Genomic DNA, 27261 nt, shown 5'->3' with positions numbered 1-27261 from the left:
TTTTCCAGAAATGCATCCTTTCTGTAAGCGTTCGCCGATGGCATGGCGTTGCCACATTAGTCTTGAAGTGGCTCTCGAATCGAGTCAGCGCTCGCTTACGGCCACACCACCCTGAGCACGCCCGCTCTCGTCTGATCTCGGAAGCCAAGCAGGGTCGGGTCTGGTTAGTACTTGGATGGGAGACCGCCTGGGAATACCAGGTGCTGTAAGCATTTAATTCTTTATTTAATTAATTATTTAATTATTTATTCATATAATTTTTTTCCAGAAATGCATCCTTTCTGTAAGCGTTCGCCGATGGCATGGCGTTGCCACATTAGTCTTGAAGTGGCTCTCGAATCGAGTCAGCGCTCGCTTACGGCCACACCACCCTGAGCACGCCCGCTCTCGTCTGATCTCGGAAGCCAAGCAGGGTCGGGCCTGGTTAGTACTTGGATGGGAGACCGCCTGGGAATACCAGGTGCTGTAAGCATTTCATTCTTTATTTAATTAATTATTTAATTATTTATTCATATAATTTTTTTCCAGAAATGCATCCTTTCTGTAAGCGTTCGCCGATGGCATGGCGTTGCCACATTAGTCTTGAAGTGGCTCTCGAATCGAGTCAGCGCTCGCTTACGGCCACACCACCCTGAGCACGCCCGCTCTCGTCTGATCTCGGAAGCCAAGCAGGGTCGGGCCTGGTTAGTACTTGGATGGGAGTCCGCCTGGGAATACCAGGTGCTGTAAGCATTTATTTCTTTATTTAATTAATTATTTAATTATTTATTCATATAATTTTTTTCCAGAAATGCATCCTTTCTGTAAGCGTTCGCCGATGGCATGGCGTTGCCACATTAGTCTTGAAGTGGCTCTCGAATCGAGTCAGCGCTCGCTTACGGCCACACCACCCTGAGCACGCCCGCTCTCGTCTGATCTCGGAAGCCAAGCAGGGTCGGGTCTGTTTAGTACTTGGATGGGAGACCGCCTGGGAATACCAGGTGCTGTAAGCATTTAATTAATTATTTATTCATATAATTTTTTTCCAGAAATGCATCCTTTCTGTAAGCGTTCGCCGATGGCATGGCGTTGCCACATTTGTCTTGAAGTGGCTCTCGAATCGAGTCAGCGCTCGCTTACGGCCACACCACCCTGAGCACGCCCGCTCTCGTCTGATCTCGGAAGCCAAGCAGGGTCGGGCCTGGTTAGTACTTGGATGGGAGACCGCCTGGGAATACCAGGTGCTGTAAGCATTTAATTCTTTATTTAATTAATTATTTAATTATTTATTCATATAATTTTTTTCCAGAAATGCATCCTTTCTGTAAGCGTTCGCCGATGGCATGGCGTTGCCACATTAGTCTTGAAGTGGCTCTCGAATCGAGTCAGCGCTCGCTTACGGCCACACCACCCTGAGCACGCCCCCTCTCGTCTGATCTCGGAAGCCAAGCAGGGTCGGGCCTGGTTAGTACTTGGATGGGAGACCGCCTGGGAATACCAGGTGCTGTAAGCATTTAATTCTTTATTTAATTAATTATTTAATTATTTATTCATATAATTTTTTTCCAGAAATGCATCCTTTCTGTAAGCGTTCGCCGATGGCATGGCGTTGCCACATTAGTCTTGAAGTGGCTCTCGAATCGAGTCAGCGCTCGCTTACGGCCACACCACCCTGAGCACGCCCGCTCTCGTCTGATCTCGGAAGCCAAGCAGGGTCGGGCCTGTTTAGTACTTGGATGGGAGACCGCCTGGGAATACCAGGTGCTGTAAGCATTTAATAAATTATTTAATTATTTATTCATATAATTTTTTTCCAGAAATGCATCCTTTCTGTAAGCGTTCACCGATGGCATGGCGTTGCCACATTAGTCTTGAAGTGGCTCTCGAATCGAGTCAGCGCTCGCTTACGGCCACACCACCCTGAGCACGCCCGCTCTCGTCTGATCTCGGAAGCCAAGCAGGGTCGGGCCTGGTTAGTACTTGGATGGGAGACCGCCTGGGAATACCAGGTGCTGTAAGCATTTAATTCTTTATTTAATTAATTATTTAATTATTTATTCATATAATTTTTTCCAGAAATGCATCCTTTCTGTAAGCGTTCGCCGATGGCATGGCGTTGCCACATTAGTCTTGAAGAGGCTCTCGAATCGAATTAGCGCTCGCTTACGGCCACACCACCCTGAGCACGCCCGCTCTCGTCTGATCTCGGAAGCCAAGCAGGGTCGGGCCTGGTTAGTACTTGGATGGGAGACCGCCTGGGAATACCAGGTGCTGTAAGCATTTAATTCTTTATTTAATTAATTATTTAATTATTTATTCATATAATTTTTTTCCAGAAATGCATCCTTTCTGTAAGCGTTCGCCGATGGCATGGCGTTGCCACATTAGTCTTGAAGTGGCTCTCGAATCGAGTCAGCGCTCGCTTACGACCACACCACCCTGAGCACGCCCGCTCTCGTCTGATCTCGGAAGCCAAGCAGGGTCGGGCCTGGTTAGTACTTGGATGGGAGACCGCCTGGGAATACCAGGTGCTGTAAGCATTTAATTCTTTATTTAATTAATTATTTAATTATTTATTCATATAATTTTTTTCCAGAAATGCATCCTTTCTGTAAGCGTTCGCCGATGGCATGGCGTTGCCACATTAGTCTTGAAGTGGCTCTCGAATCGAGTCAGCGCTCGCTTACGGCCACACCACCCTGAGCACGCCCGCTCTCGTCTGATCTCGGAAGCCAAGCAGGGTCGGGCCTGGTTAGTACTTGGATGGGAGACCGCCTGGGAATACCAGGTGCTGTAAGCATTTAATTCTTTATTTAATTAATTATTTAATTATTTATTCATATAATTTTTTCCAGAAATGCATCCTTTCTGTAAGCGTTCGCCGATGGCATGGCGTTGCCACATTAGTCTTGAAGTGGCTCTCGAATCGAGTCAGCGCTCGCTTACGGCCACACCACCCTGAGCACGCCCGCTCTCGTCTGATCTCGGAAGCCAAGCAGGGTCGGGCCTGGTTAATACTTGGATGGGAGGCCGCCTGGGAATACCAGGTGCTGTAAGCATTTAATTCTTTATTTAATTAATTATTTAATTATTTATTCATATAATTTTTTTCCAGAAATGCATCCTTTCTGTAAGAGTTCGCCGATGGCATGGCGTTGCCACATTAGTCTTGAAGTGGCTCTCGAATCGAGTCAGCGCTCGCTTACGGCCACACCACCCTGAGCACGCCCGCTCTCGTCTGATCTCGGAAGCCAAGCAGAGTCGGGCCTGGTTAGTACTTGGATGGGAGACCGCCTGGGAATACCAGGTGCTGTAAGCATTTAATTCTTTATTTAATTAATTATTTAATTATTTATTCATATAATTTTTTTCCAGAAATGCATCCTTTCTGTAAGCGTTCGCCGATGGCATGGCGTTGCCACATTAGTCTTGAAGTGGCTCTCGAATCGAGTCAGCGCTCGCTTACGGCCACACCACCCTGAGCACGCCCGCTCTCGTCTGATCTCGGAAGCCAAGCAGGGTCGGGCCTGTTTAGTACTTGGATGGGAGACCGCCTGGGAATACCAGGTGCTGTAAGCATTTAATAAATTATTTATTCATATAATTTTTTTCCAGAAATGCATCCTTTCTGTAAGCGTTCGCCGATGGCATGGCGTTGCCACATTAGTCTTGAAGTGGCTCTCGAATCGAGTCAGCGCTCGCTTACGGCCACACCACCCTGAGCACGCCCGCTCTCGTCTGATCTCGGAAGCCAAGCAGGGTCGGGCCTGGTTAGTACTTGGATGGGAGACCGCCTGGGAATACCAGGTGCTGTAAGCATTTAATTCTTTATTTAATTAATTATTTAATTATTTATTCATATAATTTTTTTCCAGAAATGCATCCTTTCTGTAAGCGTTCGCCGATGGCATGGCGTTGCCACATTAGTCTTGAAGTGGCTCTCGAATCGAGTCAGCACTCGCTTACGGCCACACCACCCTGAGCACGCCCGCTCTCGTCTGATCTCGGAAGCCAAGCAGGGTCGGGCCTGGTTAGTACTTGGATGGGAGACCGCCTGGGAATACCAGGTGCTGTAAGCATTTAATTCTTTATTTAATTCTTTATTTAATTAATTATTTAATTATTTATTCATATAATTTTTTTCCAGAAAAGCATCCTTTCTGTAAGCGTTCGCCGATGGCATGGCGTTGCCACATTAGTCTTGAAGTGGCTCTCGAATCGAGTCAGCGCTCGTTTACGGCCACACCACCCTGAGCACGCCCGCTCTCGTCTGATCTCGGAAGCCAAGCAGGGTCGGGCCTGGTTAGTACTTGGATGGGAGACCGCCTGGGAATACCAGGTGCTGTAAGCATTTAATTCTTTATTTAATTAATTATTTAATTATTTATTCATATAATTTTTTCCCAGAAATGCATCCTTTCTGTAAGCGTTCGCCGATGGCATGGCGTTGCCACATTAGTCTTGAAGTGGCTCTCGAATCGAGTCAGTGCTCGCTTACGGCCACACCACCCTGAGCACGCCCGCTCTCGTCTGATCTCGGAAGCCAAGCAGGGTTGGGCCTGGTTAGTACTTGGATGGGAGACCGCCTGGGAATACCAGGTGCTGTAAGCATTTAATTAATTATTTAATTATTTATTCATATAATTTTTTTCCAGAAATGCATCCTTTCTGTAAGCGTTCGCCGATGGCATGGCGTTGCCACATTAGTCTTGAAGTGGCTCTCGAATCGAGTCAGCGCTCGCTTACGGCCACACCACCCTGAGCACGCCCGCTCTCGTCTGATCTCGGAAGCCAAGCAGGGTCGGGCCTGGTTAGTACTTGGATGGGAGACCGCCTGGGAATACCAGGTGCTGTAAGCATTTAATTAATTATTTAATTATTTATTCATATAATTTTTTTCCAGAAATGCATCCTTTCTGTAAGCGTTCGCCGATGGCATGGTGTTGCCACATTAGTCTTGAAGTGGCTCTCGAATCGAGTCAGCGCTCGCTTACGGCCACACCACCCTGAGCACGCCCGCTCTCGTCTGATCTCGGAAGCCAAGCAGGGTCGGGCCTGGTTAGTACTTGGATGGGAGACCGCCTGGGAATACCAGGTGCTGTAAGCATTTAATTAATTATTTAATTATTTATTCATATAATTTTTTTCCAGAAATGCATCCTTTCTGTAAGCGTTCGCCGATGGCATGGCGTTGCCACATTAGTCTTGAAGTGGCTCTCGAATCGAGTCAGCGGTCGCTTACGGCCACACCACCCTGAGCACGCCCGCTCTCGTCTGATCTCGGAAGCCAAGCAGAGTCGGGCCTGGTTAGTACTTGGATGGGAGACCGCCTGGGAATACCAGGTGCTGTAAGCATTTAATTCTTTATTTAATTAATTATTTAATTATTTATTCATATAATTTTTTTCCAGAAATGCATCCTTTCTGTAAGCGTTCGCCGATGGCATGGCGTTGCCACATTAGTCTTGAAGTGGCTCTCGAATCGAGTCAGCGCTCGCTTACGGCCACACCACCCTGAGCACGCCCGCTCTCGTCTGATCTCGGAAGCCAAGCAGGGTCGGGCCTGGTTAGTACTTGGATGGGAGACCGCCTGGGAATACCAGGTGCTGTAAGCATTTAATTCTTTATTTAATTAATTATTTAATTATTTATTCATATAATTTTTTTCCAGAAATGCATCCTTTCTGTAAGCGTTCGCCGATGGCATGGCGTTGCCACATTAGTCTTGAAGTGGCTCTCGAATCGAGTCAGCGCTCGCTTACGGCCACACCACCCTGAGCACTAGCGCTAGTTGGTACGTTCCAGGAAGTGTTTGGCTGCAGTAGGTGAGGAAGGCTCACCAAACTTTCAGATTTCTTTTGATTTTGTTTGTTTAAATCAGTGTTTATTTTGAATAGTTTTCTTTCATTTTGTTTGTTTAAATCCCTCCTGGCAGCATACGCTGTTCGGGGGGAGTTTAAGTTTGGCACATACGCTTTTTGTTTTGTTTGGTGAAAATGGACAGACACATGGAATCAACCTCGGAAATGGCAGGAGAGACACGAATGGCAAATGAAAATGGAACGGATGAACAACAACGAGATGGCAATGAAAGAGACAAAGAACAAAGAAGGTACAATTCACGAAAGGAATACTTAATAGAAGCTACGATAACAGTGGATACTACAAATGTGAATGCAAGAGCGGAGGACATTATTACGGCAGTTTTGGAGAAAATTGGAAAAGGGAAAATCCTGGCGGTAAGACCTAAACATAACAACGAATATGAGCTGACTCTAGAAAATGTGAATGATGTTGAATTGCTGGAATATGGAATAAGGATAAAAGAAGTGGAATGCGAAGTGAAGAGACTCCAAAACAGAGACTATGTCGTCTCGTTTATGCACCTGCCCGCCTACATAGACGATCACGATATTATAAATAAACTTGAAGGGTGGGGAGTTACCCCTTTGTCTAAATTAAAAAGACGTTTGTATCCAGGCACGACCATTGAAGATGGCACACGGTTCATTAAATCTCGCTTCCCTAAAGATGTTGCATCTCTTCCGTATAGCACAAAGTTTGAAACGGCTGAAGGCCTGCAGTTCTTCAGGGTGATGCACAGCCATCAGGTAAAACTCTGTCGGCTGTGCATGTGCCCAGATCACATCATGAAAGACTGCCCTATGTTTAAGTGCTACAAATGCGAGGAGAGAGGACATTTTGCAAGAGAGTGCAAGGCGGTTAAGTGCCCGGACTGTGACAATTTTTTAAACTTGTGTGAATGCTGGTTTGGCAACGATGAGACTCATGTGGGCGGGAAGGTGCATGAACAAGACAACGTGGTAGAAAAACAACAGAACGACACGAGAGAGGCGGAAGACGGCGGACCTGTAATTGAAGTTGACAATGCCGAACAAACGGAACAACAAGAGAAAGTACAACAGGACATAGAGGATAAAACACAGAGCACTACAGATGAAATGGCAGAGGAAGAAATGAACGAATTAGCTAAAAGACAAGGTAAAGTACAAAACGAGGATTCTAAAGAACAGACGGAACAAACTGAACAACTTAAACAGGAGGAAGGAACATGTACACCACTTGACACTTCTGTCACCCTGGAAGATGAGATGGAACAAGATGAATTAGATCAAGATGAGGATTTTAACAAGGATGTCAACGCAATGTCTGAAGGAAAACCGAAAGTGGAGAGAAGAAGACGAAAAATTAAGGTAAAGCCATGTTTGGAAGGAATAAGGAAAAAAACAACTAACAAAGACTTAATAAAAGATAAATATGTACTGCTAAAAGACTTGGATGGTATGAGCTAAAGAAATTGACTCAATGAGTGTTTTTATTTATTTATTTTTTATGGTTTTAAGTTTGGTTACTTTTAATGCCAGAGGACTTTCGGACTTTAACAAATTTGAAAAAGTGAAAGAAATGTTCAAGAATGAAGACGTGATTGTATTGCAAGAAACAAATTGGAAAGAAAAGCACATATGTGAAATAAGGAAAAGATGGAACGGTGAGATTTTATACAATAATGATGATACGAGGTTTGGCAGAGGAGTGGCTTTTTTAATAAGAGAAAATGTGAAAACTGTATGCAAGGTTATCTATAAAGATGATATTGGGAAATGTTTAGCAGTAGAAATGGAATATGAAGGCAAAAAACTGGTTGTGATAAATGTACATGCACCTACGGAGGAAAAAGAAAAGAGAGATTATTTTAATGATTTAAGGTCACTTTTAAAAAACCAACAGAATGTCTTGTTAATGGGGGATTTTAATACTGTGTTAAGTAAATTAGATATGGCAGATGGAATGGTTTTTAGAAATGATATGGGAAGGAGAGAGTTAAAATCAATAATGGAAAACAATAACTTGGTGGATGTTTGGAGAGAAAGGAATGAAAGAAGGCAATACTCAAGAAGACAAAGGGTGGGGAATTTCATGTGTCAAACAAGAATCGATTTTATTTTGTGTAACAGGAATTTAGAAGTTTTTATTGATAACGTGAGATACGATGAAACAAGCTTATGTGATCACAAGCCGTTATATATGCAGATTGACTGGAGTACGTTAAAGAGAGGTCCAGGCGTGTGGGTTTTAAATGCTGAGGTTTTAAAAAGCAAAGGGTATGTTTTAGATATAAAGACGCTAATTGAAAAAGAAAAAGGAAATGCAATGTATATGGAAGATAAAAGATTGTGGTGGGAAAATGTGAAATATTTAGTTAAAATTCATACAATAAAATTGTGCAGATTAATTGAGAAATGTAAGAAATACAATGGACAGGAAATAAGAGAAAATTTAGAAAAAGAGATAAATCAGGGTAATAAGGACATGTTAAAGATAAAAGAATTGGAAAATAAACTTAAAGAAATGGAAGAAAAGAAATATGAAGGTGCAAGATTAAGGAGTAAAGCTCAGTTTCTTGTTGAAGGTGAAAAATGTACAAAATTTTTCTTTGACCTAGAAAGAAGAAAAGGGAAGTCTGAAATTATAAAAGTAGTGAAAAAGGAGAATGGAGAAGAAGTAAAGAGTAATGAAGGAATTTTAATAGAAATGAAAAGGTATTATGAAAAATTGTTTACAACTGAGGGAGTGCAGGATGAAAAAGAAGAAATGTTAGAGAAGATAACAACTAAAATAGACAAGGAAGATATGAAGGATTGTGACAAAGAGATAAGTGAAGAGGAAATTGAAAGAGCGATAAATGAATTAAACAAAAACAAAAGTCCTGGAATTGATGGGTTGGGGAGTGAGTTTTATATGGTTTTTAGGGATATGTTAACCAGTATTTTAAAGGAAGTGTATGATGAGATCTTTAATAAGGGGCAGATGAATCTAAGAATGGGAATGGGTTTGATGAAAACAATATATAAGAAAAAAGGAGAGAAAACTGAACTAAAGAATTATAGGCCGCTTACGATGTTAAATACCGATTTGAAAATTTTATCAAAAATTTTAGCAAACAGACTGAAAGAAGTGATGCCGAGAATAATAAAGACAAATCAAGCATATGGGGTCAAAGGGAAAGACATAGCTGATACGACCCTAAGCATTAAAGATACAATTGGATACATGAAGGAGAGAAAAATGGAGGGATATGTTATAAGTTTAGATTTTGAAAAGGCTTTCGACAGGGTGGAACATGAATTTTTATTTGGGATTTTAAACCGTTTTGGATTTGGAGAAAATTTTATAAAGTGGGTGAAAATTTTATATAATGGACCGGTAACTAGAATTAAATGTAATGGGTTTTTAACGGAATGTTTTACACTAACAAGATCCATAAGACAAGGGTGTCCCATGTCAGCACTATTATATTCTTTAGTCGCGGAACCCTTGGGGTTGGCTATGAGGAAAGAAAAGGGAATAAAAGGTATTCACATAGAAGGGAATGTGGAAGGAGAAGCAATATTTCAGTATGCGGATGACACTACGCTTATTTTGAAAGACAGGGAGGGAGTTAAATGTGCAATGAAAATTGTACAACAATTTTGTAAAGCATCAGGAGGAAAAATTAACGAGGATAAAACTGTGTATATGAGATGTGGGAATGTGCAAGCTTTAACGAGTGATTTTGCTTTTAAAGAAGTGAATGAAATCAAGATTTTAGGAGTTTTAATGGGGGATGATGAAAGGAGAGCTAATGAAACAATGTGGGCAACTATTTTAGGAGATATTGAAAGAAGGTTACATTTTTGGAAATTGAGGACATTATGTCTTAAAGGGAAGGTTTTAATTTCGAATGTTTTAATGATGTCTAAGTTATGGTATGTCTTATATGTGTCATCTATGCCTCTGTGGATTGAAAAAAGATTAAAGAGATGTTTTTTAGACTTTATATGGGAAGGGAAACCCCCAAGAATAGCATATGACACATTGATTGGAGCTGTAGAGAAAGGTGGGATGGGCCTAATAGATGTAGCACAAAGAAAAAATAGTTTAAGGGTTAAAATGGTTAAAAAGTATCTGGATGATGGGAATGTAATGGTATGGAAAAAAACAATGCAATATTTTTTAAACAAATGTGGTAATTTTAATCTGGGAGAAGACATTTTATGGATGAAAACTAAAGCTTGGATGACGGAAAAGGTGCCGGATTTTTACAAGGAAATTATGAGTGCATGGGGGAAAGTTTTAACTTGTGTACAGTACATGCCTAGTGGAAGAGAGTGTATTTTAAACCAACCATTGTTTTTAAACAAGAACATTGTAAACCAAGGGAAAGAAGTGTTTTTTAAAAAGTGGTGGGATGTGGGAATTACAAAAGTGAGAGATGTTTTATATGAGTTTAAGGAGGGATTTTTACCTGTGCAGTACATTGTGGATACTATGGAGGAAGCAAAAGAAGAATATAGTAGACAAGAAATTGTAAATAAGTTTAAGATAATAAAAAGTGCAATACCTGATGATTGGATCAGGAAAATTGATAATAAAGAACAAGGGAAACAAGAGAAAGATGTGTATTTAATGTTGGGAGACAAAATAAGAGCTTTTAAGGAATGCACTGTGAAAATGTTGTATTGTTTTTTTAGAGATTGTATTTTTAAGAAACCTGTGGTGAATAAATACTGGTTACAGAAATACAAAGACTTGAAAGAAGAACATATATGGAGTAATATGAAGGGGAATTTTATTGAGTCAAAATTGGGGACCTTAGAATATTTAATTAGGCACAAGGCGATTTTTACTGATGTTTTATTGAACAAAATCGGGAGAGAGCAAAATGCAACTTGTAAAGTATGTAAAGAAGAAGATGAGGGTTTTTTACATGTGTTTTTATGTTGTAAGCAATTGGAAAACTTTAATGAAAAATGTATAGGTTTGCTTGAAAGGTTGAGAGGTGAACAAGATAATAAAGAAATGGATTGGAACAAGGTGATAATGCTGGGAGAAAACAAATCATGTGAAAACAGAAAAGCGATTAACCTGTTTGTCATGCTGATTAAAAGTGCTATATGGGAAAGAAGAATTGTTGCAAAAAAAGAAAATACTGTTAAAGATGTTGAAATAGTGTTTAAAAGAAAAGTTGAGATGTACTTAAAGCATTTGCACTGTTATTTTAAGGAGCAAAACAGGTTGGAGGAGTTTTATAATGTTTTTACTAAGGATGTGGGTACAATATTTGAAGATTTTAATTGGAAAATGCCTGACGATTATGGTTGATCTGTATAATATTTTGAATATGTGAAAGAGACATTTTTAGTGTGAAAAAAAGATGTTGAACTTTCAAATGTTTTGAAATATTTTATAATGATGTTTTTATTTTATTTTTGGTGGGATTTAAGATTGTGCCTGCCAAAAGTCTTTTAAAGAAGTCTATTTGTTGTTAAAGCACTCTCACTGTGTTAAATGTAATGTCTAAGAATATATAGAAATTATGTAATTGTGTGAATATGATTGTTATAATAAATAAAAAAAAAAAAAAAAAAAGCACGCCCGCTCTCGTCTGATCTCGGAAGCCAAGCAGGGTCGGGCCTGGTTAGTACTTGGATGGGAGACCGCCTGGGAATACCAGGTGCTGTAAGCATTTAATTCTTTATTTAATTAATTATTTAATTATTTATTCATATAATTTTTTTCCAGAAATGCATCCTTTCTGTAAGCGTTCGCCGATGGCATGGCGTTGCCACATTAGTCTTGAAGTGGCTCTCGAATCGAGTCAGCGCTCGCTTACGGCCACACCACCCTGAGCACGCCCGCTCTCGTCTGATCTCGGAAGCCAAGCAGGGTCGGGCCTGGTTAGTACTTGGATGGGAGACCGCCTGGGAATACCAGGTGCTGTAAGCATTTAATTCTTTATTTAATTAATTATTTAATTATTTATTCATATAATTTTTTTCCAGAAATGCATCCTTTCTGTAAGCGTTCGCCGATGGCATGGCGTTGCCACATTAGTCTTGAAGTGGCTCTCGAATCGAGTCAGCGCTCGCTTACGGCCACACCACCCTGAGCACGCCCGCTCTCGTCTGATCTCGGAAGCCAAGCAGGGTCGGGCCTGGTTAGTACTTGGATGGGAGACCGCCTGGGAATACCAGGTGCTGTAAGCATTTAATTCTTTATTTAATTAATTATTTAATTATTTATTCATATAATTTTTTTCCAGAAATGCATCCTTTCTGTAAGCGTTCGCCGATGGCATGGCGTTGCCACATTAGTCTTGAAGTGGCTCTCGAATCGAGTCAGCGCTCGCTTACGGCCACACCACCCTGAGCACGCCCGCTCTCGTCTGATCTCGGAAGCCAAGCAGGGTCGGGCCTGGTTAGTACTTGGATGGGAGACCGCCTGGGAATACCAGGTGCTGTAAGCATTTAATTCTTTATTTAATTAATTATTTAATTATTTATTCATATAATTTTTTTCCAGAAATGCATCCTTTCTGTAAGCGTTCGCCGATGGCATGGCGTTGCCACATTAGTCTTGAAGTGGCTCTCGAATCGAGTCAGCGCTCGCTTACGGCCACACCACCCTGAGCACGCCCGCTCTCGTCTGATCTCGGAAGCCAAGCAGGGTCGGGCCTGGTTAGTACTTGGATGGGAGACCGCCTGGGAATACCAGGTGCTGTAAGCATTTAATTCTTTATTTAATTAATTATTTAATTATTTATTCATATAATTTTTTTCCAGAAATGCATCCTTTCTGTAAGCGTTCGCCGATGGCATGGCGTTGCCACATTAGTCTTGAAGTGGCTCTCGAATCGAGTCAGCGCTCGCTTACGGCCACACCACCCTGAGCACGCCCGCTCTCGTCTGATCTCGGAAGCCAAGCAGGGTCGGGCCTGGTTAGTACTTGGATGGGAGACCGCCTGGGAATACCAGGTGCTGTAAGCATTTAATTCTTTATTTAATTAATTATTTAATTATTTATTCATATAATTTTTTTCCAGAAATGCATCCTTTCTGTAAGCGTTCGCCGATGGCATGGCGTTGCCACATTAGTCTTGAAGTGGCTCTCGAATCGAGTCAGCGCTCGCTTACGGCCACACCACCCTGAGCACGCCCGCTCTCGTCTGATCTCGGAAGCCAAGCAGGGTCGGGCCTGGTTAGTACTTGGATGGGAGACCGCCTGGGAATACCAGGTGCTGTAAGCATTTAATTCTTTATTTAATTAATTATTTAATTATTTATTCATATAATTTTTTTCCAGAAATGCATCCTTTCTGTAAGCGTTCGCCGATGGCATGGCGTTGCCACATTAGTCTTGAAGTGGCTCTCGAATCGAGTCAGCGCTCGCTTACGGCCACACCACCCTGAGCACGCCCGCTCTCGTCTGATCTCGGAAGCCAAGCAGGGTCGGGCCTGGTTAGTACTTGGATGGGAGACCGCCTGGGAATACCAGGTGCTGTAAGCATTTAATAAATTATTTAATTATTTATTCATATAATTTTTTTCCAGAAATGCATCCTTTCTGTAAGCGTTCGCCGATGGCATGGCGTTGCCACATTAGTCTTGAAGTGGCTCTCGAATCGAGTCAGCGCTCGCTTACGGCCACACCACCCTGAGCACGCCCGCTCTCGTCTGATCTCGGAAGCCAAGCAGGGTCGGGCCTGGTTAGTACTTGGATGGGAGACCGCCTGGGAATACCAGGTGCTGTAAGCATTTAATTCTTTATTTAATTAATTATTTAATTATTTATTCATATAATTTTTTTCCAGAAATGCATCCTTTCTGTAAGCGTTCGCCGATGGCATGGCGTTGCCACATTAGTCTTGAAGTGGCTCTCGAATCGAGTCAGCGCTCGCTTACGGCCACACCACCCTGAGCACGCCCGCTCTCGTCTGATCTCGGAAGCCAAGCAGGGTCGGGCCTGGTTAGTACTTGGATGGGAGACCGCCTGGGAATACCAGGTGCTGTAAGCATTTAATTCTTTATTTAATTAATTATTTAATTATTTATTCATATAATTTTTTTCCAGAAATGCATCCTTTCTGTAAGCGTTCGCCGATGGCATGGCGTTGCCACATTAGTCTTGAAGTGGCTCTCGAATCGAGTCAGCGCTCGCTTACGGCCACACCACCCTGAGCACGCCCGCTCTCGTCTGATCTCGGAAGCCAAGCAGGGTCGGGCCTGGTTAGTACTTGGATGGGAGACCGCCTGGGAATACCAGGTGCTGTAAGCATTTAATTCTTTATTTAATTAATTATTTAATTATTTATTCATATAATTTTTTTCCAGAAATGCATCCTTTCTGTAAGCGTTCGCCGATGGCATGGCGTTGCCACATTAGTCTTGAAGTGGCTCTCGAATCGAGTCAGCGCTCGCTTACGGCCACACCACCCTGAGCACGCCCGCTCTCGTCTGATCTCGGAAGCCAAGCAGGGTCGGGCCTGGTTAGTACTTGGATGGGAGACCGCCTGGGAATACCAGGTGCTGTAAGCATTTAATTAATTATTTAATTATTTATTCATATAATTTTTTTCCAGAAATGCATCCTTTCTGTAAGCGTTCGCCGATGGCATGGCGTTGCCACATTAGTCTTGAAGTGGCTCTCGAATCGAGTCAGCGCTCGCTTACGGCCACACCACCCTGAGCACGCCCGCTCTCGTCTGATCTCGGAAGCCAAGCAGGGTCGGGCCTGGTTAGTACTTGGATGGGAGACCGCCTGGGAATACCAGGTGCTGTAAGCATTTAATTCTTTATTTAATTAATTATTTAATTATTTATTCATATAATTTTTTTCCAGAAATGCATCCTTTCTGTAAGCGTTCGCCGATGGCATGGCGTTGCCACATTAGTCTTGAAGTGGCTCTCGAATCGAGTCAGCGCTCGCTTACGGCCACACCACCCTGAGCACGCCCGCTCTCGTCTGATCTCGGAAGCCAAGCAGGGTCGGGCCTGGTTAGTACTTGGATGGGAGACCGCCTGGGAATACCAGGTGCTGTAAGCATTTAATTCTTTATTTAATTAATTATTTAATTATTTATTCATATAATTTTTTTCCAGAAATGCATCCTTTCTGTAAGCGTTCGCCGATGGCATGGCGTTGCCACATTAGTCTTGAAGTGGCTCTCGAATCGAGTCAGCGCTCGCTTACGGCCACACCACCCTGAGCACGCCCGCTCTCGTCTGATCTCGGAAGCCAAGCAGGGTCGGGCCTGGTTAGTACTTGGATGGGAGACCGCCTGGGAATACCAGGTGCTGTAAGCATTTAATTCTTTATTTAATTAATTATTTAATTATTTATTCATATAATTTTTTTCCAGAAATGCATCCTTTCTGTAAGCGTTCGCCGATGGCATGGCGTTGCCACATTAGTCTTGAAGTGGCTCTCGAATCGAGTCAGCGCTCGCTTACGGCCACACCACCCTGAGCACGCCCGCTCTCGTCTGATCTCGGAAGCCAAGCAGGGTCGGGCCTGGTTAGTACTTGGATGGGAGACCGCCTGGGAATACCAGGTGCTGTAAGCATTTAATTCTTTATTTAATTAATTATTTAATTATTTATTCATATAATTTTTTTCCAGAAATGCATCCTTTCTGTAAGCGTTCGCCGATGGCATGGCGTTGCCACATTAGTCTTGAAGTGGCTCTCGAATCGAGTCAGCGCTCGCTTACGGCCACACCACCCTGAGCACGCCCGCTCTCGTCTGATCTCGGAAGCCAAGCAGGGTCGGGCCTGGTTAGTACTTGGATGGGAGACCGCCTGGGAATACCAGGTGCTGTAAGCATTTAATTCTTTATTTAATTAATTATTTAATTATTTATTCATATAATTTTTTTCCAGAAATGCATCCTTTCTGTAAGCGTTCGCCGATGGCATGGCGTTGCCACATTAGTCTTGAAGTGGCTCTCGAATCGAGTCAGCGCTCGCTTACGGCCACACCACCCTGAGCACGCCCGCTCTCGTCTGATCTCGGAAGCCAAGCAGGGTCGGGCCTGGTTAGTACTTGGATGGGAGACCGCCTGGGAATACCAGGTGCTGTAAGCATTTAATTCTTTATTTAATTAATTATTTAATTATTTATTCATATAATTTTTTTCCAGAAATGCATCCTTTCTGTAAGCGTTCGCCGATGGCATGGCGTTGCCACATTAGTCTTGAAGTGGCTCTCGAATCGAGTCAGCGCTCGCTTACGGCCACACCACCCTGAGCACGCCCGCTCTCGTCTGATCTCGGAAGCCAAGCAGGGTCGGGCCTGGTTAGTACTTGGATGGGAGACCGCCTGGGAATACCAGGTGCTGTAAGCATTTAATTAATTATTTAATTATTTATTCATATAATTTTTTTCCAGAAATGCATCCTTTCTGTAAGCGTTCGCCGATGGCATGGCGTTGCCACATTAGTCTTGAAGTGGCTCTCGAATCGAGTCAGCGCTCGCTTACGGCCACACCACCCTGAGCACGCCCGCTCTCGTCTGATCTCGGAAGCCAAGCAGGGTCGGGCCTGGTTAGTACTTGGATGGGAGACCGCCTGGGAATACCAGGTGCTGTAAGCATTTAATTAATTATTTAATTATTTATTCATATAATTTTTTTCCAGAAATGCATCCTTTCTGTAAGCGTTCGCCGATGGCATGGCGTTGCCACATTAGTCTTGAAGTGGCTCTCGAATCGAGTCAGCGCTCGCTTACGGCCACACCACCCTGAGCACGCCCGCTCTCGTCTGATCTCGGAAGCCAAGCAGGGTCGGGCCTGGTTAGTACTTGGATGGGAGACCGCCTGGGAATACCAGGTGCTGTAAGCATTTAATTCTTTATTTAATTAATTATTTAATTATTTATTCATATAATTTTTTTCCAGAAATGCATCCTTTCTGTAAGCGTTCGCCGATGGCATGGCGTTGCCACATTAGTCTTGAAGTGGCTCTCGAATCGAGTCAGCGCTCGCTTACGGCCACACCACCCTGAGCACGCCCGCTCTCGTCTGATCTCGGAAGCCAAGCAGGGTCGGGCCTGGTTAGTACTTGGATGGGAGACCGCCTGGGAATACCAGGTGCTGTAAGCATTTAATTCTTTATTTAATTAATTATTTAATTATTTATTCATATAATTTTTTTCCAGAAATGCATCCTTTCTGTAAGCGTTCGCCGATGGCATGGCGTTGCCACATTAGTCTTGAAGTGGCTCTCGAATCGAGTCAGCGCTCGCTTACGGCCACACCACCCTGAGCACGCCCGCTCTCGTCTGATCTCGGAAGCCAAGCAGGGTCGGGCCTGGTTAGTACTTGGATGGGAGACCGCCTGGGAATACCAGGTGCTGTAAGCATTTAATTCTTTATTTAATTAATTATTTAATTATTTATTCATATAATTTTTTTCCAGAAATGCATCCTTTCTGTAAGCGTTCGCCGATGGCATGGCGTTGCCACATTAGTCTTGAAGTGGCTCTCGAATCGAGTCAGCGCTCGCTTACGGCCACACCACCCTGAGCACGCCCGCTCTCGTCTGATCTCGGAAGCCAAGCAGGGTCGGGCCTGGTTAGTACTTGGATGGGAGACCGCCTGGGAATACCAGGTGCTGTAAGCATTTAATTCTTTATTTAATCAATTATTTAATTATTTATTCATATAATTTTTTTCCAGAAATGCATCCTTTCTGTAAGCGTTCGCCGATGGCATGGCGTTGCCACATTAGTCTTGAAGTGGCTCTCGAATCGAGTCAGCGCTCGCTTACGGCCACACCACCCTGAGCACGCCCGCTCTCGTCTGATCTCGGAAGCCAAGCAGGGTCGGGCCTGGTTAGTACTTGGATGGGAGACCGCCTGGGAATACCAGGTGCTGTAAGCATTTAATTCTTTATTTAATTAATTATTTAATTATTTATTCATATAATTTTTTTCCAGAAATGCATCCTTTCTGTAAGCGTTCGCCGATGGCATGGCGTTGCCACATTAGTCTTGAAGTGGCTCTCGAATCGAGTCAGCGCTCGCTTACGGCCACACCACCCTGAGCACGCCCGCTCTCGTCTGATCTCGGAAGCCAAGCAGGGTCGGGCCTGGTTAGTACTTGGATGGGAGACCGCCTGGGAATACCAGGTGCTGTAAGCATTTAATTCTTTATTTAATTAATTATTTAATTATTTATTCATATAATTTTTTTCCAGAAATGCATCCTTTCTGTAAGCGTTCGCCGATGGCATGGCGTTGCCACATTAGTCTTGAAGTGGCTCTCGAATCGAGTCAGCGCTCGCTTACGGCCACACCACCCTGAGCACGCCCGCTCTCGTCTGATCTCGGAAGCCAAGCAGGGTCGGGCCTGGTTAGTACTTGGATGGGAGACCGCCTGGGAATACCAGGTGCTGTAAGCATTTAATTCTTTATTTAATTAATTATTTAATTATTTATTCATATAATTTTTTTCCAGAAATGCATCCTTTCTGTAAGCGTTCGCCGATGGCATGGCGTTGCCACATTAGTCTTGAAGTGGCTCTCGAATCGAGTCAGCGCTCGCTTACGGCCACACCACCCTGAGCACGCCCGCTCTCGTCTGATCTCGGAAGCCAAGCAGGGTCGGGCCTGGTTAGTACTTGGATGGGAGACCGCCTGGGAATACCAGGTGCTGTAAGCATTTAATTCTTTATTTAATTAATTATTTAATTATTTATTCATATAATTTTTTTCCAGAAATGCATCCTTTCTGTAAGCGTTCGCCGATGGCATGGCGTTGCCACATTAGTCTTGAAGTGGCTCTCGAATCGAGTCAGCGCTCGCTTACGGCCACACCACCCTGAGCACGCCCGCTCTCGTCTGATCTCGGAAGCCAAGCAGGGTCGGGCCTGGTTAGTACTTGGATGGGAGACCGCCTGGGAATACCAGGTGCTGTAAGCATTTAATTCTTTATTTAATTAATTATTTAATTATTTATTCATATAATTTTTTTCCAGAAATGCATCCTTTCTGTAAGCGTTCGCCGATGGCATGGCGTTGCCACATTAGTCTTGAAGTGGCTCTCGAATCGAGTCAGCGCTCGCTTACGGCCACACCACCCTGAGGGCGCTATTGAGCAATCAGGAAGTGAGTTGGCTGCAGTAGAGAGAGGAAGGCTCTCTCATTGTTTATGTTTGTTAGTGTTTGTAGTTTTTTATTTGTATATCGATTGAGTTTTGTTTGTTAGTGATTTTTTTTGTTTAAACCACCTAACAGCAGCTTTTGGCTGGCTGGAGGGTGGTTAAATCGTGATTTTTCGTGGTTTTGTTTGTTTGTTTTTGTTTTTCGTGTTTGTTTTTCATTTGAAATGGACGGACCTACGGCTAATGACCTGGAAATGGCGGCGGAGAAACGGAACGGCAATGACACTGGACCTGAACATCGACCACGAGCTGGAAACCAAAAGGATACAGGTGTTAGGAATTTTGAGCAAAGGAAATACATGAAGGAAGCAACAGTGATTGTAAATGTGGACAATGCTAATGGAGTAAAGGCGGAGGATATAATTAAAGTGATAGCAGAGAAAATTGGAGAAGGAAACGTTCTGGCAGTAAGACCAAGACAAAATAAGGAATATGAACTGACCCTGGAGAAGGAGGAAATGTGTGATGAGTTAATGGATGGACTAATGATAAAAGGAACAAACTGTGAGGTGAGGAGATTACAAAACAGAGAATATGTCGTTTCCTTCATGCATTTGCCTGTTTACCTGGAGGATAACGAAATTTTAGAAAAATTGCAAGGTTGGGGCGTTTTGCCAATATCAAAAATTAAAAGAAGGCTGTATCCGGGCACTGGAATCGAGGACGGGACAAGGTTTGCGAGAGTGAGGTTTCCCAGGGAAGTGGTTTCACTCCCATACAGCACGAAGCTGGAAACAGCGGAAGGGCCGCAATATTTTAGGGTGATGCACAGCCATCAGGTGAAAACCTGTCGGCTGTGCATGAGCCCAGACCATCTAATGAAAGATTGCCCTGATTTTAAGTGCTACAAATGTGAGGAGAGGGGACATTTCGCAAGGGACTGTAACACTGTTAAGTGCCCGGACTGCCAAGACTATTTAAATAAATGTGAGTGTTGGATGGATGGAGGGGAAGGAGGATCACAAAAACAGGTGGACAGTCAAATGCATGAAGGGAACGATGGAGAAGAAAATGAAAATGAAGAACAACAACACACTGATGGAGCAAATGAAATGGAAAAGGGAATAACAATAGAGGAACAGACAACAGAGGATAAAGAAGTGGAAAACGAGAAGGACAATTCACAAGGAGATGATGGTACATGGACACCAATTGAAATTTCTGCAAGTTTTACAAGTCTTTTAGATACGATGGACAAAGAAGGACAAAATGAGATAGTAGAGAGCAGCGGGATTGACAATAAAGATATGGAAGAAGCAGCAGTATTGGAGAAAAGCAGAGACGGAAGAGCACAAGTATTGGAGAAAAGCAGAGACGGAAGAGCACAAACAAGAAGAAGAACATTAAAGGTAACACCAAATGTACAGTTTGCTAAGAAAAAAGTGATGAAAAAAGGACAAATGAAATGTGTAAATAGGTATGAAGTTTTAAAGGGACTGGAGGAGATGAAGTGAGACAATGGTTTTTAGGTATTTAATTTTTCTTTTAATGGTTTTAAGTTGTGTGACTTTTAATGCAAGAGGACTGCTGGACGTGAGAAAATTTGAAAAAGTAATTGAAAGATGTAAACACGAAGATATCATTGCACTACAAGAAACGAACTGGAAAGAGAATGTGATGAAGGATTTTCAAAGGAGATGGGCTGGAGGAATTTTATATAACAATGGTGATGGAAGATTTGGAAGAGGAGTTGCTTTTTTAATGAAAGAGGAGGTTTTTAAAAGAAGCAAAATTGTATATAAAGACAATATAGGAAAATGTATGATTGTAGAGACAAAATATGATGAAAAGGAAATGGTTATAGTAAATGTACATGCACCAACAGAAGAGAAGGAAAAAAAAGATTTTTTTTTTGTTTTAAGAGGTTTTTTAAAGAAATATAAAGAAATTGTAATGATGGGGGATTTTAATACAGTTTTTAGTAAACAAGATATGGCAGAGGGAATGGTTTTTAAAAGTGATGCGGGGAGAAAAGAATTAAAGGTTTTAATGGAAGAAAATAAAATGATTGATGTATGGAGAGAAAGGAACGAAACAAAAAAAGAGTTTTCAAGACGACAAATAGTGGGACAGTTTGTGTGCAAAACAAGAATTGATTTTATTTTATGTAATAGGAATGTGGAAAATTTTATTGAAAAGATTAAGTATGAAGAAACAAGTTTAAGTGATCATAAGTTGTTATTTTTTAAAATTGATTGGGACAAAATACAAAGAGGGCCGGGGGTATGGGTTTTAAATACAGAGATTCTTAAAAATAAAGATTATGTTTCAGAAATCAAACAAATTATAGAAAGAGAAAAGGAAAGTAAAATGTATGAAGAGAGTAAGAGAATATGGTGGGAAAACGTAAAGTTTTTAATAAAAAAATTCTCAATTAAATACTGTAGCCTAATACAAAAATGTAAGAGATATAAGAAAAAAGAAATGAAAACAGACTTAGAAAAAGAACTAGCTAAAGAAAACAAAGACATACAAAAGATAAGAGAAATTGAGGAAAGATTAAAGGAAATAGAGGAAAAAGAATATGAAGGAGCAAGATTAAGAAGTAAAGCAAAATATATGGTGGAAGGAGAGAAATGTACAAAGTTTTATTTTGACCTAGAGAAAAAGAAAGGAAAAGCAGAGATTGTAAAGGAGATAAGAGGGAAAAATGGGGAAATCGTACAAGGAAATGAAAATATTCTAAAAGAAATAAAGGCCTTTTATGAGGACCTTTTCAGTACACAAGGTGAAGAGGAGAAAGAAAAAAAACAATTATTAAATCTAATAAAATCAAAATTAAGTAAAGAAGATAAAGATGTATGTGACCATGATTTCAGAGATGAAGAGATTGAACAAGCAATAGATCAACTAAACAGAAAGAAGAGTCCGGGAATAGATGGTTTGGGGAGTGAATTTTACAAATGTTTTAAAGAGGTTTTAACAAAGATTTTAAAGGAGGTTTTTAAGGAAATTTTTGAAAAAGAGGAAGTAAATGAAAGGATGAGAATAGGTTTGATGAAAATTATATATAAAAGGAAAGGGGAGAGGGTAGACTTAAAGAACTATAGACCAATTTCAATGTTGAACACAGATTTTAAAATTATAGCAAAGGTTTTAGCAAATAGACTGAAGGAAGTGATGCCAACTATAATAAAAACAAATCAAGCATATGCAGTCAAAGGAAGAGACATAGCTGACATAACAATGAGTATAAGGGACATGATATGGTACATAAAACAAGAAAATAAGGATGGGTACATAATCAGTTTAGATTTTGAAAAAGCTTTTGATAGGGTGGAACATGGTTTTTTATTTGATGTTTTAAAGAGTTTTGGTTTTGGGGAAAATTTTATCAAATGGATTAGAATCTTATACAAGGGGGCTTTGACAAAAATTAAATGCAATGGGTTTTTAACTGAATGTTTTAAAATTACGAGATCAATACGGCAAGGTTGTCCACTCTCGGCACTGTTATATTCACTTGTATCAGAACCACTGGGATTAGCTATAAAGGAAAATACAAAAATAACAGGAATTGAGATCGAGGGAATAATGTCTGAAGGGAAAGTTTTTCAGTATGCAGATGACACAACAATAATTGTAAATAGGAAAGAAAGTGTACAAGAGGCCATGAATGTTGTCAAGAAATTTTGTAAAGCATCAGGAGGTAAAGTTAATGAGGATAAAACAGTGTACATGAGGTTTGGCAAAGCTGTGCTTTTAAATGATTATTTTAATTTTAAAGAGGTAGAAGAAATGAAAATTTTAGGACTTTTATTGGGGAAAAATGAGAAAAAAACAAGAGATGAAATGTGGGAACAACTGATATCAGGAATAGAAAGAAAAATAAACTTTTGGAAATTAAGAACTTTAAGCTTGAAGGGGAAGGTTTTAACTTTGAATGTTTTAATGGTTTCTAAATTGTGGTATGTTTTATACTTATCTGAAATGCCAATATGGATAGAAAAGAGGTTGAAGAAATGTTTTCTTGATTTTATTTGGAACGGCAAACCGCCAAGAATAGCTTACAACACGATTTTAGGGGATATAGAAAAAGGCGGTCTAGGATTAATGGATGTAGAACAAAGGAAAAACAGTCTAAGAGTAAAAGCAGTTAAAAAGTATTTACAAGAAGAAAACAAGGCAGAATGGAAGAAAACAATGAAATTTTTTTTAAACAGATGTGAAAATTTTAACATGGAGGATGGAATTTTATGGATGAAAACGAAAAGTTGGATGACAGAGAGAATACCTGGGTTTTATAGAGAATTGCTTAGTGCTTGGGGGAAGTTTTTAACAAATATTGAATATGACCCACGAGGAAGAGAAAACATTTTAAATCAACCTCTGTTCTTGAACAACAAGATTTTAAAACAAGACAAAGTCATTTATTTTAAGAAATGGATGGAAGTGGGAATAACTAAAGTAAAAGATGTAATGTATGAAGTGAAAGAAGGTTTCTTACCTGTACAATGTGTGTATGATGCAATGGATGAGGCAAAAGAGGAATACAGCAAACAAGAAATTATAAATAAGTATGAAGTAATTAAACAAGCTATACCCAAAGAGTGGATTAAAAGAATAGAAAATATGGAAAAGGAAAAAGAACAGAAAGACATTCAAGTGAATTTGGGTGAAAAAGTATACACTCTCAAAGAATGCAGTATTAAGATGTTTTATTGCTTTTTCAGAGACAGTGTTTTTAAAGAACCTATTGTAAATTGCTTCTGGCTACAGAAATTTGTGAATTTAAAACAGGAAGATATATGGAGAAACATGAGGGGAAGATGTGTAGAAACAAGACTGGAGTCCTTGGAGTACACAATAAGACATAAAGTGGTATTTACTGATGTGATTTTAAACAAAATAGGAATGGAACAAAGTGCGATGTGTAAAGTATGTCACGAAAAAGAAGAAGGAATTGTACATTTGTTTTTGTACTGCAAAGAATTGGACTCTTTTTTAAACAAATGTAAGGACATAATCAAAGAATTGGACGAACAATGGAATGAGAATGAAATGGAATGGAAGAGATTGGTGATGTTTGGTTGGAAAAGGAAAAGTCAAAACATGAAATTTATTAATTTATGTGTAATGTTAATGAAAAGTGCAATATGGGAACGACGAATTGCAGCAAAAAAAGAAAAAATTGTAATTGATGTATGGACTGTTTTTAAAAGAAAAACTGAAATGTACATGGAAAGATTGTATGCCTATTTTAAACATGAGAATATGTTAGAAGCTTTTTACAATGTTTTTACGCCCAAGGTTTGCAGTATTTTAGAGGGTTTAAAGTGGAGATTGCCAGATGTTACGGGACACATTTTTACATAATTTTAAAGGTTTTCTTTCTCATTGTTCTTTTATGTAACTATTTAACTTCATGGTAGAGTATATTTGATGTTGTTGTTTTTTTTTTTTTGTTTTTTGCTTTTTTGTGTAAAACAAATGGTTTTGTATGAAATGCTTTGTAATTGTTAGGAAAATTATTCAATAAAAAAAAAAAAAAAAAAAAAAAAAAAGCACGCCCGCTCTCGTCTGATCTCGGAAGCCAAGCAGGGTCGGGCCTGGTTAGTACTTGGATGGGAGACCGCCTGGGAATACCAGGTGCTGTAAGCATTTAATTCTTTATTTAATTAATTATTTAATTATTTATTCATATAATTTTTTTCCAGAAATGCATCCTTTCTGTAAGCGTTCGCCGATGGCATGGAAAAAAAAAAAAAAAAAAAAAAAAAAAACAAAAAAAAGCACGCCCGCTCTCGTCTGATCTCGGAAGCCAAGCAGGGTCGGGCCTGGTTAGTACTTGGATGGGAGACCGCCTGGGAATACCAGGTGCTGTAAGCATTTAATTCTTTATTTAATTAATTATTTAATTATTTATTCATATAATTTTTTTCCAGAAATGCATCCTTTCTGTAAGCGTTCGCCGATGGCATGGCGTTGCCACATTAGTCTTGAAGTGGCTCTCGAATCGAGTCAGCGCTCGCTTACGGCCACACCACCCTGAGCACGCCCGCTCTCGTCTGATCTCGGAAGCCAAGCAGGGTCGGGCCTGGTTAGTACTTGGATGGGAGACCGCCTGGGAATACCAGGTGCTGTAAGCATTTAATTAATTATTTAATTATTTATTCATATAATTTTTTTCCAGAAATGCATCCTTTCTGTAAGCGTTCGCCGATGGCATGGCGTTGCCACATTAGTCTTGAAGTGGCTCTCGAATCGAGTCAGCGCTCGCTTACGGCCACACCACCCTGAGCACGCCCGCTCTCGTCTGATCTCGGAAGCCAAGCAGGGTCGGGCCTGGTTAGTACTTGGATGGGAGACCGCCTGGGAATACCAGGTGCTGTAAGCATTTAATTAATTATTTAATTATTTATTCATATAATTTTTTTCCAGAAATGCATCCTTTCTGTAAGCGTTCGCCGATGGCATGGCGTTGCCACATTAGTCTTGAAGTGGCTCTCGAATCGAGTCAGCGCTCGCTTACGGCCACACCACCCTGAGCACGCCCGCTCTCGTCTGATCTCGGAAGCCAAGCAGGGTCGGGCCTGGTTAGTACTTGGATGGGAGACCGCCTGGGAATACCAGGTGCTGTAAGCATTTAATTCTTTATTTAATTAATTATTTAATTATTTATTCATATAATTTTTTTCCAGAAATGCATCCTTTCTGTAAGCGTTCGCCGATGGCATGGCGTTGCCACATTAGTCTTGAAGTGGCTCTCGAATCGAGTCAGCGCTCGCTTACGGCCACACCACCCTGAGCACGCCCGCTCTCGTCTGATCTCGGAAGCCAAGCAGGGTCGGGCCTGGTTAGTACTTGGATGGGAGACCGCCTGGGAATACCAGGTGCTGTAAGCATTTAATTCTTTATTTAATTAATTATTTAATTATTTATTCATATAATTTTTTTCCAGAAATGCATCCTTTCTGTAAGCGTTCGCCGATGGCATGGCGTTGCCACATTAGTCTTGAAGTGGCTCTCGAATCGAGTCAGCGCTCGCTTACGGCCACACCACCCTGAGCACGCCCGCTCTCGTCTGATCTCGGAAGCCAAGCAGGGTCGGGCCTGGTTAGTACTTGGGTGGGAGACCGCCTGGGAATACCAGGTGCTGTAAGCATTTAATTCTTTATTTAATTAATTATTTAATTATTTATTCATATAATTTTTTTCCAGAAATGCATCCTTTCTGTAAGCGTTCGCCGATGGCATGGCGTTGCCACATTAGTCTTGAAGTGGCTCTCGAATCGAGTCAGCGCTCGCTTACGGCCACACCACCCTGAGCACGCCCGCTCTCGTCTGATCTCGGAAGCCAAGCAGGGTCGGGCCTGGTTAGTACTTGGATGGGAGACCGCCTGGGAATACCAGGTGCTGTAAGCATTTAATTCTTTATTTAATTAATTATTTAATTATTTATTCATATAATTTTTTTCCAGAAATGCATTCTTTCTGTAAGCGTTCGCCGATGGCATGGCGTTGCCACATTAGTCTTGAAGTGGCTCTCGAATCGAGTCAGCGCTCGCTTACGGCCACACCACCCTGAGCACGCCCGCTCTCGTCTGATCTCGGAAGCCAAGCAGGGTCGGGCCTGGTTAGTACTTGGATGGGAGACCGCCTGGGAATACCAGGTGCTGTAAGCATTTAATTCTTTATTTAATTAATTATTTAATTATTTATTCATATAATTTTTTTCCAGAAATGCATCCTTTCTGTAAGCGTTCGCCGATGGCATGGCGTTGCCACATTAGTCTTGAAGTGGCTCTCGAATCGAGTCAGCGCTCGCTTACGGCCACACCACCCTGAGCACGCCCGCTCTCGTCTGATCTCGGAAGCCAAGCAGGGTCGGGCCTGGTTAGTACTTGGATGGGAGACCGCCTGGGAATACCAGGTGCTGTAAGCATTTAATTCTTTATTTAATTAATTATTTAATTATTTATTCATATAATTTTTTTCCAGAAATGCATCCTTTCTGTAAGCGTTCGCCGATGGCATGGCGTTGCCACATTAGTCTTGAAGTGGCTCTCGAATCGAGTCAGCGCTCGCTTACGGCCACACCACCCTGAGCACGCCCGCTCTCGTCTGATCTCGGAAGCCAAGCAGGGTCGGGCCTGGTTAGTACTTGGATGGGAGACCGCCTGGGAATACCAGGTGCTGTAAGCATTTAATTCTTTATTTAATTAATTATTTAATTATTTATTCATATAATTTTTTTCCAGAAATGCATCCTTTCTGTAAGCGTTCGCCGATGGCATGGCGTTGCCACATTAGTCTTGAAGTGGCTCTCGAATCGAGTCAG

At 41.5% G+C, this 27261-nt stretch overlaps 57 non-coding genes and 2 pseudogenes across 57 annotated transcripts; all 59 read left to right on the top strand.

Annotated features, from left to right (window-relative positions):
- The first annotated feature begins 93 nt into the window (after positions 1-93).
- On the top strand, positions 94-212 carry LOC141358043 (5S ribosomal RNA). The gene has a single exon (XR_012364532.1). It is a non-coding gene; the product is annotated as a 5S ribosomal RNA (ribosomal RNA).
- A 141-nt stretch (positions 213-353) lies between these two features.
- Positions 354-472, top strand: LOC141355549 (5S ribosomal RNA). Its single transcript, XR_012361980.1, has one exon. It is a non-coding gene; the product is annotated as a 5S ribosomal RNA (ribosomal RNA).
- A 141-nt stretch (positions 473-613) lies between these two features.
- On the top strand, positions 614-732 carry LOC141357487 (5S ribosomal RNA). The gene has a single exon (XR_012363974.1). It is a non-coding gene; the product is annotated as a 5S ribosomal RNA (ribosomal RNA).
- A 141-nt stretch (positions 733-873) lies between these two features.
- Positions 874-992, top strand: LOC141353564 (5S ribosomal RNA). The gene has a single exon (XR_012360660.1). It is a non-coding gene; the product is annotated as a 5S ribosomal RNA (ribosomal RNA).
- Positions 993-1113: 121 nt separating this feature from the next.
- LOC141355548 (5S ribosomal RNA) lies at positions 1114-1232 on the top strand. Its single transcript, XR_012361979.1, has one exon. It is a non-coding gene; the product is annotated as a 5S ribosomal RNA (ribosomal RNA).
- Positions 1233-1373: 141 nt separating this feature from the next.
- LOC141353836 (5S ribosomal RNA) lies at positions 1374-1492 on the top strand (annotated as a pseudogene).
- A 141-nt stretch (positions 1493-1633) lies between these two features.
- Positions 1634-1752, top strand: LOC141357606 (5S ribosomal RNA). The gene has a single exon (XR_012364093.1). It is a non-coding gene; the product is annotated as a 5S ribosomal RNA (ribosomal RNA).
- A 129-nt stretch (positions 1753-1881) lies between these two features.
- LOC141355546 (5S ribosomal RNA) lies at positions 1882-2000 on the top strand. The gene has a single exon (XR_012361977.1). It is a non-coding gene; the product is annotated as a 5S ribosomal RNA (ribosomal RNA).
- A 140-nt stretch (positions 2001-2140) lies between these two features.
- On the top strand, positions 2141-2259 carry LOC141355545 (5S ribosomal RNA). The gene has a single exon (XR_012361976.1). It is a non-coding gene; the product is annotated as a 5S ribosomal RNA (ribosomal RNA).
- A 141-nt stretch (positions 2260-2400) lies between these two features.
- LOC141358117 (5S ribosomal RNA) lies at positions 2401-2519 on the top strand. Its single transcript, XR_012364606.1, has one exon. It is a non-coding gene; the product is annotated as a 5S ribosomal RNA (ribosomal RNA).
- A 141-nt stretch (positions 2520-2660) lies between these two features.
- Positions 2661-2779, top strand: LOC141355544 (5S ribosomal RNA). Its single transcript, XR_012361975.1, has one exon. It is a non-coding gene; the product is annotated as a 5S ribosomal RNA (ribosomal RNA).
- Positions 2780-2919: 140 nt separating this feature from the next.
- On the top strand, positions 2920-3038 carry LOC141353771 (5S ribosomal RNA; annotated as a pseudogene).
- A 141-nt stretch (positions 3039-3179) lies between these two features.
- On the top strand, positions 3180-3298 carry LOC141358211 (5S ribosomal RNA). Its single transcript, XR_012364700.1, has one exon. It is a non-coding gene; the product is annotated as a 5S ribosomal RNA (ribosomal RNA).
- Positions 3299-3439: 141 nt separating this feature from the next.
- LOC141357605 (5S ribosomal RNA) lies at positions 3440-3558 on the top strand. Its single transcript, XR_012364092.1, has one exon. It is a non-coding gene; the product is annotated as a 5S ribosomal RNA (ribosomal RNA).
- A 121-nt stretch (positions 3559-3679) lies between these two features.
- LOC141355543 (5S ribosomal RNA) lies at positions 3680-3798 on the top strand. The gene has a single exon (XR_012361974.1). It is a non-coding gene; the product is annotated as a 5S ribosomal RNA (ribosomal RNA).
- Positions 3799-3939: 141 nt separating this feature from the next.
- Positions 3940-4058, top strand: LOC141355542 (5S ribosomal RNA). Its single transcript, XR_012361973.1, has one exon. It is a non-coding gene; the product is annotated as a 5S ribosomal RNA (ribosomal RNA).
- Positions 4059-4211: 153 nt separating this feature from the next.
- Positions 4212-4330, top strand: LOC141357265 (5S ribosomal RNA). Its single transcript, XR_012363747.1, has one exon. It is a non-coding gene; the product is annotated as a 5S ribosomal RNA (ribosomal RNA).
- A 141-nt stretch (positions 4331-4471) lies between these two features.
- On the top strand, positions 4472-4590 carry LOC141354082 (5S ribosomal RNA). Its single transcript, XR_012360822.1, has one exon. It is a non-coding gene; the product is annotated as a 5S ribosomal RNA (ribosomal RNA).
- Positions 4591-4719: 129 nt separating this feature from the next.
- Positions 4720-4838, top strand: LOC129420027 (5S ribosomal RNA). Its single transcript, XR_008636763.1, has one exon. It is a non-coding gene; the product is annotated as a 5S ribosomal RNA (ribosomal RNA).
- A 129-nt stretch (positions 4839-4967) lies between these two features.
- On the top strand, positions 4968-5086 carry LOC129420038 (5S ribosomal RNA). The gene has a single exon (XR_008636764.1). It is a non-coding gene; the product is annotated as a 5S ribosomal RNA (ribosomal RNA).
- Positions 5087-5215: 129 nt separating this feature from the next.
- On the top strand, positions 5216-5334 carry LOC141358210 (5S ribosomal RNA). Its single transcript, XR_012364699.1, has one exon. It is a non-coding gene; the product is annotated as a 5S ribosomal RNA (ribosomal RNA).
- A 141-nt stretch (positions 5335-5475) lies between these two features.
- On the top strand, positions 5476-5594 carry LOC129420061 (5S ribosomal RNA). The gene has a single exon (XR_008636766.1). It is a non-coding gene; the product is annotated as a 5S ribosomal RNA (ribosomal RNA).
- A 6053-nt stretch (positions 5595-11647) lies between these two features.
- Positions 11648-11766, top strand: LOC141355540 (5S ribosomal RNA). Its single transcript, XR_012361971.1, has one exon. It is a non-coding gene; the product is annotated as a 5S ribosomal RNA (ribosomal RNA).
- Positions 11767-11907: 141 nt separating this feature from the next.
- On the top strand, positions 11908-12026 carry LOC141355539 (5S ribosomal RNA). The gene has a single exon (XR_012361970.1). It is a non-coding gene; the product is annotated as a 5S ribosomal RNA (ribosomal RNA).
- A 141-nt stretch (positions 12027-12167) lies between these two features.
- LOC141355538 (5S ribosomal RNA) lies at positions 12168-12286 on the top strand. The gene has a single exon (XR_012361969.1). It is a non-coding gene; the product is annotated as a 5S ribosomal RNA (ribosomal RNA).
- Positions 12287-12427: 141 nt separating this feature from the next.
- Positions 12428-12546, top strand: LOC141355537 (5S ribosomal RNA). The gene has a single exon (XR_012361968.1). It is a non-coding gene; the product is annotated as a 5S ribosomal RNA (ribosomal RNA).
- Positions 12547-12687: 141 nt separating this feature from the next.
- On the top strand, positions 12688-12806 carry LOC129414638 (5S ribosomal RNA). The gene has a single exon (XR_008634478.1). It is a non-coding gene; the product is annotated as a 5S ribosomal RNA (ribosomal RNA).
- A 141-nt stretch (positions 12807-12947) lies between these two features.
- Positions 12948-13066, top strand: LOC129414632 (5S ribosomal RNA). The gene has a single exon (XR_008634475.1). It is a non-coding gene; the product is annotated as a 5S ribosomal RNA (ribosomal RNA).
- A 141-nt stretch (positions 13067-13207) lies between these two features.
- Positions 13208-13326, top strand: LOC141355536 (5S ribosomal RNA). Its single transcript, XR_012361967.1, has one exon. It is a non-coding gene; the product is annotated as a 5S ribosomal RNA (ribosomal RNA).
- Positions 13327-13455: 129 nt separating this feature from the next.
- LOC141355534 (5S ribosomal RNA) lies at positions 13456-13574 on the top strand. Its single transcript, XR_012361965.1, has one exon. It is a non-coding gene; the product is annotated as a 5S ribosomal RNA (ribosomal RNA).
- A 141-nt stretch (positions 13575-13715) lies between these two features.
- Positions 13716-13834, top strand: LOC141355533 (5S ribosomal RNA). Its single transcript, XR_012361964.1, has one exon. It is a non-coding gene; the product is annotated as a 5S ribosomal RNA (ribosomal RNA).
- A 141-nt stretch (positions 13835-13975) lies between these two features.
- LOC141355532 (5S ribosomal RNA) lies at positions 13976-14094 on the top strand. Its single transcript, XR_012361963.1, has one exon. It is a non-coding gene; the product is annotated as a 5S ribosomal RNA (ribosomal RNA).
- A 141-nt stretch (positions 14095-14235) lies between these two features.
- Positions 14236-14354, top strand: LOC141355531 (5S ribosomal RNA). The gene has a single exon (XR_012361962.1). It is a non-coding gene; the product is annotated as a 5S ribosomal RNA (ribosomal RNA).
- A 129-nt stretch (positions 14355-14483) lies between these two features.
- On the top strand, positions 14484-14602 carry LOC141355530 (5S ribosomal RNA). The gene has a single exon (XR_012361961.1). It is a non-coding gene; the product is annotated as a 5S ribosomal RNA (ribosomal RNA).
- A 141-nt stretch (positions 14603-14743) lies between these two features.
- Positions 14744-14862, top strand: LOC141355529 (5S ribosomal RNA). Its single transcript, XR_012361960.1, has one exon. It is a non-coding gene; the product is annotated as a 5S ribosomal RNA (ribosomal RNA).
- A 141-nt stretch (positions 14863-15003) lies between these two features.
- On the top strand, positions 15004-15122 carry LOC141355528 (5S ribosomal RNA). The gene has a single exon (XR_012361959.1). It is a non-coding gene; the product is annotated as a 5S ribosomal RNA (ribosomal RNA).
- Positions 15123-15263: 141 nt separating this feature from the next.
- LOC141355527 (5S ribosomal RNA) lies at positions 15264-15382 on the top strand. Its single transcript, XR_012361958.1, has one exon. It is a non-coding gene; the product is annotated as a 5S ribosomal RNA (ribosomal RNA).
- Positions 15383-15523: 141 nt separating this feature from the next.
- LOC141355526 (5S ribosomal RNA) lies at positions 15524-15642 on the top strand. The gene has a single exon (XR_012361957.1). It is a non-coding gene; the product is annotated as a 5S ribosomal RNA (ribosomal RNA).
- Positions 15643-15783: 141 nt separating this feature from the next.
- LOC141355525 (5S ribosomal RNA) lies at positions 15784-15902 on the top strand. The gene has a single exon (XR_012361956.1). It is a non-coding gene; the product is annotated as a 5S ribosomal RNA (ribosomal RNA).
- A 141-nt stretch (positions 15903-16043) lies between these two features.
- On the top strand, positions 16044-16162 carry LOC141355523 (5S ribosomal RNA). Its single transcript, XR_012361954.1, has one exon. It is a non-coding gene; the product is annotated as a 5S ribosomal RNA (ribosomal RNA).
- Positions 16163-16291: 129 nt separating this feature from the next.
- On the top strand, positions 16292-16410 carry LOC141355522 (5S ribosomal RNA). The gene has a single exon (XR_012361953.1). It is a non-coding gene; the product is annotated as a 5S ribosomal RNA (ribosomal RNA).
- A 129-nt stretch (positions 16411-16539) lies between these two features.
- Positions 16540-16658, top strand: LOC141355521 (5S ribosomal RNA). The gene has a single exon (XR_012361952.1). It is a non-coding gene; the product is annotated as a 5S ribosomal RNA (ribosomal RNA).
- Positions 16659-16799: 141 nt separating this feature from the next.
- Positions 16800-16918, top strand: LOC141355520 (5S ribosomal RNA). Its single transcript, XR_012361951.1, has one exon. It is a non-coding gene; the product is annotated as a 5S ribosomal RNA (ribosomal RNA).
- A 141-nt stretch (positions 16919-17059) lies between these two features.
- LOC141355519 (5S ribosomal RNA) lies at positions 17060-17178 on the top strand. The gene has a single exon (XR_012361950.1). It is a non-coding gene; the product is annotated as a 5S ribosomal RNA (ribosomal RNA).
- Positions 17179-17319: 141 nt separating this feature from the next.
- Positions 17320-17438, top strand: LOC141355518 (5S ribosomal RNA). The gene has a single exon (XR_012361949.1). It is a non-coding gene; the product is annotated as a 5S ribosomal RNA (ribosomal RNA).
- Positions 17439-17579: 141 nt separating this feature from the next.
- On the top strand, positions 17580-17698 carry LOC141355517 (5S ribosomal RNA). The gene has a single exon (XR_012361948.1). It is a non-coding gene; the product is annotated as a 5S ribosomal RNA (ribosomal RNA).
- Positions 17699-17839: 141 nt separating this feature from the next.
- Positions 17840-17958, top strand: LOC129415538 (5S ribosomal RNA). The gene has a single exon (XR_008634886.2). It is a non-coding gene; the product is annotated as a 5S ribosomal RNA (ribosomal RNA).
- Positions 17959-18099: 141 nt separating this feature from the next.
- LOC141355516 (5S ribosomal RNA) lies at positions 18100-18218 on the top strand. Its single transcript, XR_012361947.1, has one exon. It is a non-coding gene; the product is annotated as a 5S ribosomal RNA (ribosomal RNA).
- Positions 18219-18359: 141 nt separating this feature from the next.
- LOC141355515 (5S ribosomal RNA) lies at positions 18360-18478 on the top strand. Its single transcript, XR_012361946.1, has one exon. It is a non-coding gene; the product is annotated as a 5S ribosomal RNA (ribosomal RNA).
- A 141-nt stretch (positions 18479-18619) lies between these two features.
- LOC141355514 (5S ribosomal RNA) lies at positions 18620-18738 on the top strand. Its single transcript, XR_012361945.1, has one exon. It is a non-coding gene; the product is annotated as a 5S ribosomal RNA (ribosomal RNA).
- Positions 18739-24950: 6212 nt separating this feature from the next.
- Positions 24951-25069, top strand: LOC129455130 (5S ribosomal RNA). The gene has a single exon (XR_008648237.1). It is a non-coding gene; the product is annotated as a 5S ribosomal RNA (ribosomal RNA).
- A 129-nt stretch (positions 25070-25198) lies between these two features.
- On the top strand, positions 25199-25317 carry LOC129455199 (5S ribosomal RNA). Its single transcript, XR_008648282.1, has one exon. It is a non-coding gene; the product is annotated as a 5S ribosomal RNA (ribosomal RNA).
- A 129-nt stretch (positions 25318-25446) lies between these two features.
- Positions 25447-25565, top strand: LOC129455263 (5S ribosomal RNA). The gene has a single exon (XR_008648301.1). It is a non-coding gene; the product is annotated as a 5S ribosomal RNA (ribosomal RNA).
- A 141-nt stretch (positions 25566-25706) lies between these two features.
- Positions 25707-25825, top strand: LOC129455319 (5S ribosomal RNA). Its single transcript, XR_008648317.1, has one exon. It is a non-coding gene; the product is annotated as a 5S ribosomal RNA (ribosomal RNA).
- A 141-nt stretch (positions 25826-25966) lies between these two features.
- On the top strand, positions 25967-26085 carry LOC129455387 (5S ribosomal RNA). The gene has a single exon (XR_008648340.2). It is a non-coding gene; the product is annotated as a 5S ribosomal RNA (ribosomal RNA).
- A 141-nt stretch (positions 26086-26226) lies between these two features.
- LOC129455447 (5S ribosomal RNA) lies at positions 26227-26345 on the top strand. The gene has a single exon (XR_008648361.1). It is a non-coding gene; the product is annotated as a 5S ribosomal RNA (ribosomal RNA).
- Positions 26346-26486: 141 nt separating this feature from the next.
- On the top strand, positions 26487-26605 carry LOC129455500 (5S ribosomal RNA). Its single transcript, XR_008648390.1, has one exon. It is a non-coding gene; the product is annotated as a 5S ribosomal RNA (ribosomal RNA).
- A 141-nt stretch (positions 26606-26746) lies between these two features.
- On the top strand, positions 26747-26865 carry LOC129455560 (5S ribosomal RNA). The gene has a single exon (XR_008648411.1). It is a non-coding gene; the product is annotated as a 5S ribosomal RNA (ribosomal RNA).
- A 141-nt stretch (positions 26866-27006) lies between these two features.
- Positions 27007-27125, top strand: LOC129455623 (5S ribosomal RNA). The gene has a single exon (XR_008648433.1). It is a non-coding gene; the product is annotated as a 5S ribosomal RNA (ribosomal RNA).
- The last annotated feature ends 136 nt before the right edge of the window (positions 27126-27261 follow it).

This window comes from Misgurnus anguillicaudatus, chromosome 21, assembly GCF_027580225.2.
Source record: "Misgurnus anguillicaudatus chromosome 21, ASM2758022v2, whole genome shotgun sequence".
NCBI lineage: Eukaryota > Metazoa > Chordata > Actinopteri > Cypriniformes > Cobitidae > Misgurnus > Misgurnus anguillicaudatus.
This window is presented reverse-complemented; position numbering and strand designations above follow the sequence as displayed.